Below are 15,173 nucleotides of genomic sequence, written 5' to 3' on the forward strand. Positions count from 1 at the left end.
ACGGTACGTTACGATGAACAACGATCGATCGCTAATGTATCGCGCGGCGAACAAATGAGACGTGAGTCTGCATAAGAATCCGCAGTCGACGAGTAAATAACGATACGGATGAATCGTGCTCCCGCCGCGCCCGGTTCAGCGCGACAACCGCGTCGGTGGACCCCTACGAGCTAGCGATAAGTTGTATAGCTGTTTATATATAAAACCTACGATACGATAAGATACAGAATAAAATACATTAAAGTCCCTCGCACTTATCGACATCACCGCTGTAAACGGAAAGGACTCGAGAAACGGAGGCGAAGGCCGGAGGAGACGCGTCCGCGGCGAACCGATCCGCGGGAAGACGCGCGTCGATCCGCGAGAAGCGAGCGAGCGAGCCTGGCGGCAGACAGGACGCGTCGGCTGTATATGTAAAGCAATTGTGAGTTATTGAATAAACGAATTTGAAAGCACCAAACCGTCCGCCGTTCCCTCGGGAGTCGCCGAGCTGTTGGCGAGCGAGTGTTTCGCATTCGAACGAGTCGAATCGCGCGAAAAAAAGCGAGAAAAAGGTGGATGCGAGGGGAACCGCGGCGATTTCGTTCCCAATGGCGATTCCCTCGGGAGCGACGGCCTCCTTTTCACTTTTCTCCATTTTCCCTGGCGACTGCTGACGCTGACTTTCCAGTGACCACGGAGGATACCTTATTTCCGAGCATTTGAACAGGTGTGTACACGTGTGATCCCAAGGGTAAATATAAGCGTAAACGTGGGTAAGGAGCAATGGATATATTAACACTAGATTTACGGGACCCGTCAATTTGACGGATATTGAATTTTTTAAATATTATTTAGTAATAGTTTAAGTCGATCTAGATTCGTGCAATCATGCGAATACGCATTGCAATACTCTGGTTTTGAAGCTACAATTTTCGTGATTTATATAAACGAACACGTAGTTCTCTAGGAACAATAGAATAAAGTATAAAATAAATGTCCGTAAATCTAGTGTTAACGACGACGTAGATGGAACGTAACAGAGGTAATTACTACGTTTCTTGATTTGACATTTAGCGTACAGTTTCCTCTATCGTTCTTAGAAAAATTGACTGACAAATCTGACAGTTGAGATACATGTTCGTGTAATCGCATCAATCGAAATCGACGTGAACGTTTAGCAATATTTATGAAATTCGGTATACGTGGAATTTTCTCGTTCCGTGGATCTAGTGTTAATTAGGGGAACCTGCGCTGCCGGTGACGATTCTCGCGGGAACGACGGCCTCCTTTTCATTTTCCTCGATTTTTCCCGGCGACTGCTGACGCCGCCGTTCGATCCGGTCCGATTCATCACGGAGGATTTCTTATTTAGCTCTTATTATGGCTTGATCCCGGCGAGCATCGACGATTGTGGCCTGGATTAACTCGTCCTCGGTAAGTGCCGCGGTGTTGCCTCGATTTCGCATCGGAGTTAAGGTCTATCGATCTTCCGCCGATAGTCTTTTCCTGATGTGCGCGCGGTTCGTTGGCTCGGTAATGAATGGCCGAGATTGAGAGTTTCAAGTGAAAATTTCAGCTTCAGTGTCCATTCTTTGGTCCGTTGTACGTTGAACTTTATTTCGGGCGGATGTGTTGTTTGTCAGTCACGTGTTCTCTAATTCGACGGATAACGGAGGAAGTTAATTATAGACTTCAATTTTGCGAAGCGGACCTTTCGATTTTAATGTCCGCTCTTCGGTTAATTATGCAATATTTATAGTTTGAAATTTATAGTTTGGGATAAATGTGTTATTTTATAATTGAGATCTTGCGTGGATTCGATAGACAATGGGGAGAGTTAATTATTAATATTCATTTTTCAAATGAAAGCTTCGATTTCACCGTCTGTTCTTCGACGCATTGTCAGTCAGACTTTCTATTCAACGGGTAACGAAGATCGATCTCCCGTCGATAATTTTTCCGCGCAAATATACGCGTCCCCACGGTTCGATAATGAACGAACGTCGAGATTGAGACTTCGAAGTGAACAGTTCGATTCCACCGTCTATTCTTCGATTAATTATCGGCCGAGCCTCCTATTCAAGGGTGGATACGTTACTTTATAATTGATATCTCCTCTGGACTCGATCAATAATGAAGAGAGTTAATTATTAATTTCCATTAGTTATTCAAGAACCCGGGGAGGAGCGACCGCTGTCTCCCGGTAAATGGATTTGTCGCCACTCTGCATAAACGTTTCGATATAATGACGCAGACGGGGGAATATTTCATTGTTTCGGTTCGACGAGATACAAGAATAATTCGATACATTCGAAATTCATTATTTCGCCCGGCGATACCGGTTGAAATTCATTTTGTGCCGTTAACGATTCGTTAAGGCACCGAAGCGGACGATTTTTTATTTTCAATTCCTTTTCTGCCCTCGCATTTAATTAACCCTGCTCTCTTTTTCAACTCCTTTCCCACCGAATACCGTTAATTAATTCCATTTAATCTTTCCGCACTTAGTCGCACACTGAATCATTCACAGATATTTTCCAATTTGAGGAAAGTAGGCAAATATCGTCACACCTATTTCAGTGATATTTTGAACCGATAAAAAATGTAGTCTTCCATGAAAATCGTACGTAAAGTTCCCGAAAATCCTGGGTCACGAAGAATTTGAAGTTGAGCTCTCGTTTCTCGATTCTGGTCCGACAATTTCAGGCACAGTCGTCCCGCAAAAGCTTCGCCAGCGTGGAAGGAACATTTCAGGTAATTCTACGAGTGGGCCAGACTCGAACGCGTTTACCTGGTTCGCTCGAAACAGGTCCACGCTCGTGTTTGATTAATATAGCGGGCGGACGATCGCGACAGCGCATCCTCCGACGCCGCGGAAACTTGCCGGATCCGACGTGGAACTCGGCGCGCGTTCAACAACTGTGCAAACTGCGCCGAGTGGACGGGGAATGATAAATATTCCTCGGCGAGATATTAGTTAATGAATCAAATGGATCGCAGAAGAGATTCCGCGACTGAATATTGCCCGACGAAATTTCTTCTCCCCCGTCTGTCTCTGATATTCGTCGGTTCCTTCGTCGCTCGTCCCCCGTCTCGCTGATGGTTCCATTAATTATCACGGAATCGATTATAGTTATAGAATTAAAATTAAATTATTGGCGATGTTTGCCAGGAGCTTGTTAAATTCGAAATATCTGTGAAGTAGCTTCTGAGAGGACCTTGGATAACATATGAAATAAAATTTGTTTATAACTATTTCAGTTACCGTGAGGAAGTTTAATAGCTATTTTTAATCTCCCACTATTTCTCGTTGATAACGCTATGCGACAGATGAAAATATTCCGCGCGCACAATGTGAGTTTTCATTAACGCCGACAAATCACTATAAACAGTTTTTCCGTTTAAACACGAGCGCAATTCCGGCGCGTCGTGTATTAACGTTATAGCGTGATAGCGACATTATTATCGTAATCCGAAGTAATTGCCGCAGAGGAAAATTCGACGCGTCCGCAGAGTCGCGTTCAGCGCCGTTTAAAAACAGGTCGAACCGTTTTCGGGGATTATCCGGCTGTAATCGTACGTCCCGCCGATTCATGGGAAATATAATGTAACGACAAACCGAGGCAATGGCGCGTTGATCGAAAACACGTTGTTTAACGTTCACACGTTTCGTTATTAACAACTCTAGGCAATTACATCCGTTGAACATTCGTCGAAACGACTTTGCGCGGCGCGCGATACAGTTTCTGTTGAATTCTCTTTTTCCCTCTCTTTGACAATTATCTGAACAGCTTGATCAAGATTCATAATCAACGCATAAGGATTTCCGAATAAATATTACCGTAGCAGAACGATTACGATCCTTTCAATATTTTAACAATCTCAACGAATCATTCTATAATATCACTTCCCTTTTTTATTACAATGACTATCAAACAATATATTATATAGCCCCAATTATTAAAAACAATATCAACAGTCCAGTAAATCAATGTCAACCGTCGACTATTTCGAATTATCAATGAAATCTCATTAATCCTTTTACATTCAGAAGTAAAGCTTCCCGTTTCTAAAACAAAACTCTGAACATTGAATGACAATTTCATATTGGTAAGAAAATAGTACAAAATGCGCCGTCAACGACGTTGTTTACCGAACCAATCCGACAGTTAAAAGGTTAATAACTTCGTTCGAAGCTCGATCGCATACGGAGGAAAAGAGAAACGTAGTTTAAACTGGCATTTTTCGTGGAGAACAGAATTGGACGGTCACCGGTTAGATGCTCGTACGTGTCCGGTTGCCTTCGGGCACGGGAATCGAGGCGGAATCCCGTTTCTGGCGTCGCGACGCGGGTTTAATTCTATGGAAAATGATTATTCCACTGCGCGCCGGGAAATTATTCCGTCCGACCCTAAAAACCGCTGCCGGCCATCGGAATGCGTATTCAACGGGGACAATCCGGCGGGCCACGGCCACTCTGTGTACGTTCGGGAATAAAAATAAAAAGGGGGGTTTAGCGGCCGGTTGAAACGCGTAATGGCATTATATGGAGTTCATTTATATTCCGGCATGGAGCGACGGCGCGCAAAGAAACGGAAAAAAACCCGGAGGCCGACGCGACGCGACGATTTAAATCTGGCCAGCTGCGCGCCATCGTGTTTTCGATGGCTGTCTCGCCTGTTACTTGTCCTACAATAACAATTATTCACCTTGAGAAAATACTGCAGCTTGTTCTTCGCGATATACATGTGCTGCTCGAAGTTCTGATCCTTTTCACGCTGGAACTACTGGATGACTCTCAGTCACCACTTGATTTGATTTGCAAAATTATAAAGTCTTCTATATAATATTAAGCTTTGTACGATGCATCAATACATGGAATATTGAAATAAAATAACTTTCCTTCTTAATTTATATATGTTTCCTCGTTAAATGGTTTCAAAGAACGTCGTCTGTATCTCATCGAAGAATATTGAACATTTCTAGTGAAAAACTTTCGAGTGCAAAGGGTTAACCCTCGATGACTTTGAGTCACCACTAGATTTGAGATAAGATTATAGTGTGATATATAATATTAGTCTTTCGATGATTAGGGTGCTTCGAATTGGAATAAATTGTAGAATTATAAATCAATCGCTCTAGTTGCTTGATAGCTCTAGTCGATAAACACCTTCCGATCATTTCTTCTAATTGTAAGCTAAGAATTCTCTAATTCTCGGTTGATCTCTTTTGATTCTATAGCTTCTTTTCGTTTCATTTCTATTCGTTTGCAATAAATTGATTAGAGCTGTACAGATGAATATCTCTTCCGCCTGAGCCACTTCTGTCGAATGCAAATCACATGAGAACGGTGTTAAGCTTCGCTGCAGTCATTCGTCTCTTTTGTTTCCATTTTAGAGCGGACGATAACTTTATATATCCGATGTGTATAACCCGAAACAAAGTCAACGCTGTAAATCAATCCTTTTTTACAGCCGGCCATAAAACCCCTCGGCCTACCGAATGGGGAAGAATTTTGTTGGCAATCGGGTAAAAGTTGAGAATACTTTGACAGAATCGGCAGCCACGGCCGAAATTGCGTTTGTAAATCATACTGGCCTGGATGGATCGTGAATGGCGAGCGAAGTCCCGTGACGCGGGCGAAATATCGCGTCGACGATAGCCGGACTTAACAAGACTGTCACGCGGCCGGGATCGATCGATCCCCGACAAATCGGTCAACGTCGATCCCGCTGCGTGTTACTCGCATTTACATGTAATAAATGTTCTATAACTTGTTCGTGTATTGCTGAATTTTTGTTTCAATTTTACGTGCGTACGGTACGTTCGCGGGGATTGCACGGAATAATGGAAACTATCTGTATATTCGGAAAATTTGTTACTACGAGATTTAATGAAATATTGCGACTGGGAAACGGAATTTGAAATTCGGAATATTTATTAACGTGAGATGTATGGATATTTGTTGTACACCTTGTTACATTGATCTTAGGAAGATACGTTCGCTCAGATAGATCTTGGAAATTAGAGCTTCAGAAATAGAGTTAGCATACGTATTCTTGTAATTGCATGCATCAAATTGGACATGAAATTTAATTACGTAGCGTTTATACAATGTGACATCCGTTGATTTGGCGGGCTGCTTGTGTTGATAGAATTCTAAATAAATTCTGAAGACTGTTTCCTAGGAGAAACTAACAGAAACTAACTACACGATTCATAAGCAGCGTTTCTATTGTTTCACCCAACCTTTGTACGCACTAAATGGAACTTGTTTGAATAAATTCTGATACGGTGTCAATCGTTTCATACGTCATTTCCCACTTTCTTCGGCAACTGCAAATCTTTCCACTAACGGACCACATCGGTCGGCAGTTTATCTTCGCGCGCGAACGGAAGGATAGCGAGACTCGATGCCGATCGCTATAAACTCGACGCGACTTCCGGTCTCGAAGCCGCCCCGTAAGTGTAACTCCTGCCAAATGGCTTTCTCATTCCTTCCGAGCTCTACTTTCAGTCCTCTAGTTATTAATGACTTTTTGGCAAGGAAATATGCGTCCGAGGTTCTTTTTTCCTTATGTTCGCCAGCGTGAACGGAAATCGGTTGCTGTCGTTTCGCTGATGATTCCAAGGTGAATAATTGAATTCTCACGAATTAATTGACTTACGATTAATGAACTGAAACCGAAATGAAAATTTACAAAGTAGAACATTCTTCCATATTAATCAACACTAAATGTACCGGCACTTCATCTACCGATCATGTTTCTGCGAAAGAAAATGTGATTGTCGATTTAATAGGCAAAGAATGCACAAAGTAACCTTCGAATAATGAGAAAAAGATTATATACTTTTTCCATTTTATTTGGTGAACAGGAACGTAACATTATTTGCAGGTTTTTATTTAGAAGCACCGGTCATTCGATCGAACGTAGTTCGTTTAGCGTCAAGTTAAAGTAACAGATAAATCGAATACCTAGCAGAGCCGCGAAACACACTGGACAGCAAAGAGACACGCTCGCAACTGAAACGAACGCGAACAACGGTCACTTTGACCGGTGGAAATCGTCGGTCGCCGTTTTTTCCGCTCGTTCAAAGTAGCCGCGCCCATTTTCCGTGGCGTGATCGCTCAATCACCGTGAATTAACGCCTCACGGTCAATTACGCGGGCTAGACACTGCGCGTGGCAGAAATCCGGCCATCTCGCGGCGACGAGTTTCACCGGTTTTCGATCCCCGTATTTTTTCACACGGTTCAATTTCACCTCTGTCGCGAGTGCCCGTATCGTTTCGACGTTCCATTCGATCGCCGTCATTTCGAACCCTCTTCTTTCCCGGTTTTTTCCCGCGGACTGCCCCCCCTCGTTCCCCTTGACGTGTACAACGGAGCGAGAATCGCGGGAACTCGCGGCTGATTCGAAATACGCGAGAGGAATATGAAAAAAGGACAGCCATTATAATACGAAATCTGTCGAACGACGAATCGAATCGAGAAATTTCAGCCGCGGACCATTGAATAAAATTCCCCGGTTGGAAGAGGAATATTTCCCGGGCCGCGATATTTCATTCCGGCCGTTGCGTCGGTCGGTTGCTTGAATAAAACCGGCGCGGTTCGGAAACAATGTTCGACGGCGGCGGATTGTATCACCGTCGAATGAAAATTCCGTTCATTTTCCTAAATAAACATCGGGAGTTAATAATGCCACCGGCGGCTGTATGAAAAGGATTAAAAGATACGCAAACACCCGGTCGCGGAGTGTCCAAAGGGTTGATCCAACGGTTTATTGTTCTCCGGGTGTAACCGGCACGGGCGCGCGAATAAATCGTAGAACACCGGAAGATTATGAGTGTTTAATGTCTATGGTCGCTGAATGATGGAAAATCGAAATTCGTTGAATAAATTGTATTCCGCCAACCCTTTGCTTCGCGATATGAAAAGAAACCAGCATTGGGAAGCTCAATCTGTATTTAATAAATATAAACATTACTCCTTTCTTCCTGGTTAAAATGGAACATTATACTTTCAACTCCTTCTTCCACGGTGAATACAAATATCACTCATTTCCAATGCTCCCTGGTACAATGACATCAGAGAATAATTACCCCTTTGCACTCGAGAATATTTCTCTCAATAAATATTCATTATCCCTTGATGAAATGTCAACGATATTTTTTGCAATTAACACAAAGTAATACCTTGCATAAATTAAGTGACAGAACTATTTTATTTCGACGTTCCATGTGTTCGTACATTATATAAAATTTAATATTGAATTTTCAATTTTACAATTTTCTTGCGTCAAATCAAATGGCGACTGAAAGGCGCCTCTCGAGTGCAAAGGGTTAATTTCCAATAAGCAGTCATATTTTCTTGTTCCAAACGACTGAGACGAGTTCGCGAAGCGAAAATACGGCGAGCAATCGGTGAACACGTTACGACCCATTGTAATGTTACCGCGGAAAGGGGATTTTCTGTAATTTGAAGAGCGGAACGAGCCGAAATAGGGGCGAGTTGCTTTTAAGGGCGGCGCGAGGCGACAGACGGGCGGGCGTTACTTATATAAGCGGAATATATTAATTTTCGTGGAACACAGGAGCACGGCTGCGGTGAATAAATTTGGGAACTGGCCGTACCCGAAAACTTTGCTACACACCGGCGAAGTTTCGAGCCTGCTCGACGGTTTTTAACCCGGCAAACCCGGCCGTCGCCGGCCAGAATTTCCCCGCCTCAATGTATCCGGCGCTCGAGCGCTTCCGCCGCGGCTTTGATAATCGTTAACTCGCGTCGCGTTTTACGCTTACATTAACGAAACTTTTCCCGGCAATTTGACCCGACGCCGCGCCCGAGGAAACTTTTATCTCGTCTTCCGAACGCGGAAGACACTTTTTACGTCGTCCGCCTCGTTACCTTGTTCCGTTGCTGCGTTTTACAATTCGGCGTTTCGTTTCGCAGTTGCGAATTTTATTTTTTTTTCACCCCTTCCACCGCGAGAATAAGTTTTTTTATCCTCTCTGCCGTGGAAATAAGCTTTCTGTCCTTGATTCTTCTGCGTTGGTAACGCTCGGATTTATTATTGTGCTTCGTTGGTTGCGTTTGGCGGAAAGAACTGTCTTCCTGTACAGTTGATTGCTTCGAACTTCTAATTTGTTGATTCGTTAGATGTATTTGACGAGCGATTTTCTGAACTTTTAATTCTTCAGCTGATTATGCTCTTAGCTCCGTTAGAGGAAAATAATTTGTGTTTCTAGGTGGCCGAGATAGTAATTGACTATTTTGTTGATTTTGTGTGAAGTTTGTCGCGTGGTGGAGAGATCATTGATCGCCCCAGAGATGGAGAAGCGTGATCGACTTCGAATCGTGCTCGAGTCTCTTCAAATATATTCGTCCTCCACGAAATAACCGCTTCCAGTGAAATATATCGACGGCTCGTCGCCCCTTGTGTCAACGTGTCTGTCCAGTATTCGACGATCTAGTTTCGTGGGGAGCCTGGGACAAACGGATCCCCTTATCGCGATAAATATAAGGAAATAACAGGACAGCGTTCACCCCTACAACGAAAGCGGTGAGGCTTGTTTATACGAGGTTTCGTAGTGAATTATAGCTTAGAAATGTATCACGTCGAATACAGATGATTTAGAACTTGTGAAAATATCGAGAGTTGAGATATTACGATAATATAATAAGAAAAATAGTTCATCTATGGTAATTCAATATAAGAAAATTTTCTTATATTACATTACCACAAATAACCTATTTAAGAAAATTAGTAGATTATCTATGATGGTATAATATAAAAAAATAAATAGGTTATCTATGATAGACGATATTCTTCCTTTTCGTCATTATCACCACAATTTCTCGTTAACTCTCCATTCGATTGCTTCATGAAGCGAAAGAAAAAAGAGTCAGAGTCTAAAAGGTAAAATCGAACCAACGACCTCCAACTATTAGAAATGATCCGTGACTGACAGACCGCGGAATATATACCAGCAATTTATCCAGCGTTTGAGGGTGAAAGAAAAAATTCACTCGTGCCCCGCGGGGACTGAAACGAATGCGGTGTCATTAATTGCGATTTACTAGCGCCACCGTGAAGCATTGGAGGGGTCTGTTTCGCGACAGGAAGACAATTCCTGTCGATAGACACTGTGCAGCGTAGTTGAAATAGATTTATAGACCCGCAGCGCGAATACTCGCCGGAGGGGCGAAACTTGAATCGATCAATTTTTAACTTATCCACTGGAAATTCGACACTTACGCCTATTCCACGCGCTCACGGTCATTTCATTATCTTCCGTGCATCGCGCAACGTATACAATCCAATTTTTACGGTCCTCCTCAATCAACCGTAACCAAATGAACGTTTCAACGACGATGCAATCAAAACCTCAAATCCATCTTCGACGAACTATTAAAACAATTTTTACATGCTTCTTTATGTTTCTTTGGATGTTTTAATAGTTCATCAAAGTCGTATTTTTTCGCTATAAATAAACCTGTAATGCTTCCGGTCCGTTAAGAGTTAAAGGTTAATGGATCCTTCGAATCCTTTTCCCAGTGTTTTATAAAACTACCCATTTTTCCACTCTCCAACGCCGGAGTCGCGTTTAACGCGAATCCCCCGTACATTTCGAGAAACTCGAGTCGAAGTGGCGACCGCGGACGCGTCGATACCTTTTATCGGAACCCAGTCGATCCGAAGCACCCCGGAGCGACCGAAGAACAAATGCGCCGAGCCACATCGCGAATGAAGCAGTCGTCTGCGCCTCGTCCTCCGCCCGACCCCATAAAATCTTATCGGCGGGGGGCCGCCGTTCCCGATCTACGTGTCACGTATCGTCGGAGGAACGTTGCAAAAGCCGTCGCCACCTCGGTACGCGAACGTCTCGGCGGGGGCGTGGGACAGGGGGGAAAGGGCTGATTCCAGCGACTGTGCCCGTTCGAGATTGCGAGCCGGGGCGTGATTGGAATGTTGCTGCTTACAAATAACAGATAAAGGGGAAAGAACGGGAAAGAAACCCGCGGAAAGTGATACCGCCGCGTTTCCACCGAGCTGTTCGAAGCGGGGATAAGAAACAGTGATTTCGAAGGGAATTGAAAGAGCCTGGAACGAGATAATATCGGTAAGAGGACGGAGAAAGAGGCGGCGGGGGTGTGTTTGGGAAATCGAGAGTTTGAGAGTGGCAAGCGAAGTTGGAATGTTGAGGAAGTGTGGGACGAATGGTTGAAATATAACGTGGCAGTGGGAAAACGTATAAGCAGTGAATAAAAAGGGAACGGGAGGTTCTGAGTAAAGTGGAAACAGGTTGAATCAGAATAGTATGCAAGAATAGGAAGAGAAATTGTTGGAAGGTACATGTAGGAAAAAGAGACAGAGAGTGGCAGGTGAAATTGGAGCATTGAGTAAGTGTAAAATGAATAGCTGAAGTATAATGCAGTGGGAAAGGGAATTGAGTCGCTGAAAAGCCAATGCGGTTAGGTTTAGAAAAGAAAAATTGAGAACATGTCTCAGCTCCTGAAATGATTACTTATAAAATTCTTTAATAGTTAAACAGAATATTATTTATTCCATTAAAATTTACAGAGATCGGAAAATAGAAAATCGATTTAACCGCATTGGCTTCTGAGCAACTGAAACGGTGAACGGTGGAAGCGAAGGATAAGAAAGTTAGAAAGATACTTTAAAATTAATTGAAAGAAACCGAGACAGGGCAATATCGATACGAGAACAGAGGGGAAAGACGGTGTTAGGGAATATATTTCTAAAATCAGAAGGCCTGAGAGAATCAGATAAAATTGGAATATCGTGGGGCATAAAATGAACGGCAGAAACATAATCTCGTTGCGAGAAGGAGACGGTGGCGAACGGTGAAAGCGGAGCAACGATCAGGGACACGAGTGGAATGGAAAGCTATAAAGCGGAGGGAATGGCGGGCGAGCGGACAGATAAAACTTTTGTGGGTGTAGCGGAGGGGCGGTGAACGGGATGAACGGCAAATGATCGGAAGCTGCAGTGGAAGGAAACGTGGAAAGCTAACAGGCGGCTCACAAGTGGCTCATTCAGGAGGAATGCCGCGTACGATCGCTGTACGAGTTGTTTCGTAAACTGCTTAGAACCGCGGCAACCGTTTAGCGCTCTTCTGTTATCCGGATTTATCGGGATATAATCGCCGCGAAATATTGGCTGCCCGAAACAAGCAGACGGATGAATTGTTTACGATTCAGTCCTGCGTTCCTGCTTCGGATCTGCCAAAAGTGTCATTGCGTTAATTAATAAACGTCTCGTTTACTGAAAGCTTCTGAAATTTCCATCACAGTGTTGACGAACGAGTTTACTCGTTTATCGAAGGCACTTCAGATTTCTAGAGACAATTACCAAACCACTTGACGTAGATTATGGATTCAGTAGACTAGGTTCGCACGCGTGTGACACTAAATCGCTGAATCAAGCTACGATCGATTCTACAATCTCGAATTCTATTCTTCCTTTTGTTCGACGTCTAGCGATCCCAACTTTTCAATAACCGTTTAATCCTTAACCGACTGGAATAGAACAATACAAATGGATAACAGATAGAAAGAAATTCACGGAAGCGAGCTAGCACTATACTCAACGTGTTAATCGTAAATGTTACAACAATAACAGTGATTAAAATAATAAAATTATGTTTGTCGCCATATACAGGCCATTGGACTGGATTTTATGGGAACCCCTACCTGTTTTAACAATTTTTTCTATATTTATTTGTAGTATGACAATTGTGCCATTTAAAGGTAACATTTCGATGACTCCCAAATATTCTCGAATAAATAAATAGAGCGTCATATTGAGCTGTAATCGAATGAACCAACGTCGACGTGAACCTCAAAGTGAGAAACCAAGAGCACTTCGGACCGCAAAGGGTTAAGGGTTAAAATAATCATTAAAGAATCCTTCGTCCACCGGCAAAGCCAAACTTATTGCATCCGAATCCTATTCGTAGGCTCCTAAATCCCAGCAATCCAGAATCCGTGGATAGCCGTGGGCAAGTTCGAAGCTCCGAAGCTTTACCAGATGCACGCGAACGAAGGGCTGCGAGGGATAACTCATCAGTCGTTGATATCGATGCCCGGCGTGCCCGAGGCTGTGGTTCTTCCTCGCCAAAACAAAGTAATTTATCTGGCCTGTGACGCGACGGATCTGCCGTCTCACGTTCTGAATCGGCCACGTTACAAATTGCCCCGCAACATTAGTTCTGTTCGACGGCCAGTCTTCCGAATTCGCCGCAGGTGTTTCCGGGCCGAGGGATCACGTGGAACGAACGACTGGGTTTCGACAAATCGTTGACGGCTACGCCGGCGAAATTCTCCCTTTGATCGCGTTTGTAACGAGTAGCGTCACTCTTTGTTAATTATACGAACGAATTCCATTAATTCGGAAATATTGGATGGGCTGCGAACTTTCTGTGAAACCTATGTACTCAGGGGATAAAAGGAAAATGTGAAAGGAATTTCTGCAGTTCGTTAATCCATCACATGTCATACTAATGAGTTAACACTAGAACTACTAATCCCTATAGAAATTGTAATTATCTTTGGTTTCTTCAGATATCCATTATAATATTCAAGTGAAACTATTTATTTCCAAGATCATTTCGAATATTCGATGCTTCGAAGATATCAATAACTGCGAAACGAGCGAACCGAAACCAGCCATTTTGTCTAGTACGCTAGTTCTAATGTCAAAGTACCTCTATCGAGTATTTCATCCATATAAGAACTAGAAGCTACCTATTCGATCGAACGTTTCTCCCAAGTAAAGAGTACTAACAATTTCTTCCATTCCATTGAAATTTTCATTTAACCAGCTCCCAATCAGTCGAGAGTCCACAGTCAATTATAAAGATTTAAAGCTCCAGTTACCGCGCCGTATTGTTTCCGCTGACCCAAGAGAATCCGCAGGATACGGAATCAAGAGAACGAGCCGCGAACATCAAAGGGACACTCCTCGATCAAATTCAATACCGCTGTTGCTGACTAGAAATCCAAGAAGCGACGTATCGGTGCACAAAAAGGATTCTCGGGGCGGCACGGAGCGGAGAGGGAAGGAAAGGAATCGCCGACTTTTCCCGGGGTTCGCTCGAAAGAATGAAATTAAACGTACCGTTTAAGTAGCGTCCAATTCTAGACGCCATTTGTTCTTTTATTGCCCCTTTCGAAGCCAGATACCCTTCCGGCTCGATGTCCGACCGTCGTGCGCCGGCCCGGGCAAATATTTCACCGTTCGCCGTGGCACCGATTTACCGGATCGAATCGATGGACCCTTAAACTTTGCTAAATTTGCAACAATCGCGGCCGCTCGTGTTCCGGAAGAAGGTCGATGGATATGGGGAACTGACCTACATGCCGCGGAGTGTGCTTCACTTCTTCTCCAGGAGTCGCAACACCTGTTCTACTTCGAGAATGCTCCGCAAAGATGCCGGAGATCTGTTGGCTAATTTGAATATTGAAAAGTTCGTGCGGCGGGGTATGTCGATATTCAGATTTTGTCCGCGAAACTCGCGAAGTATGTGTATTCATAATTTATCGGCCGGCCGGAGGAGGTGGCCGGTGTGCTCGATGTCGAAGTTAACGGACTAGATACCCCAGTTGTTCGAAAATTCACTCGATAAGAGTCCGCGAACGTTTTGCTATCTCTTAGGTATCTCTCTTTACTAATTATTCTGTGTAATGGAAGAATAGAAATAAGTTTTTAGTTTCTGTTGGAATAAATCGTGACAGATTTCGAATGCTGTAACTTTCTGAGCAACTTGTGATCTTATCTTTTAGATGTACCTATTCGCTAATTACTAATCAATCTTAATATAAGATAAAAATAATTTCAATTTCATCTTTACTAAAATAAACGACGAAACTTAAAGCGAAACGGTTCTTTAATAAAATTCCTGAATTCCAATTTCGTCGATCCCACTTTTATACTTTCCTTTGCGCCCGATCGAGTTCAAGTATATTCCGTTCGTCCCGTCAGTCGACAAGGCCAGGTTTCCGTCAATCAGGAAAGGATCCCGTCGGTGATACGCAAAGTTTCGCTCGCATTCGATCCCGAAACCGCTCCGAGACGCTCGCGCTCGCGCGGCGCGGGCTCACCGGCGGAATATCGCGGGACGAGTTCCCCTCCGCAATTTTCCCCGATGCAATCCGAACTTTCCGTA

Source organism: Nomia melanderi, chromosome 2, assembly GCF_051020985.1.
Source record: "Nomia melanderi isolate GNS246 chromosome 2, iyNomMela1, whole genome shotgun sequence".
Classification (NCBI taxonomy): domain Eukaryota; kingdom Metazoa; phylum Arthropoda; class Insecta; order Hymenoptera; family Halictidae; genus Nomia; species Nomia melanderi.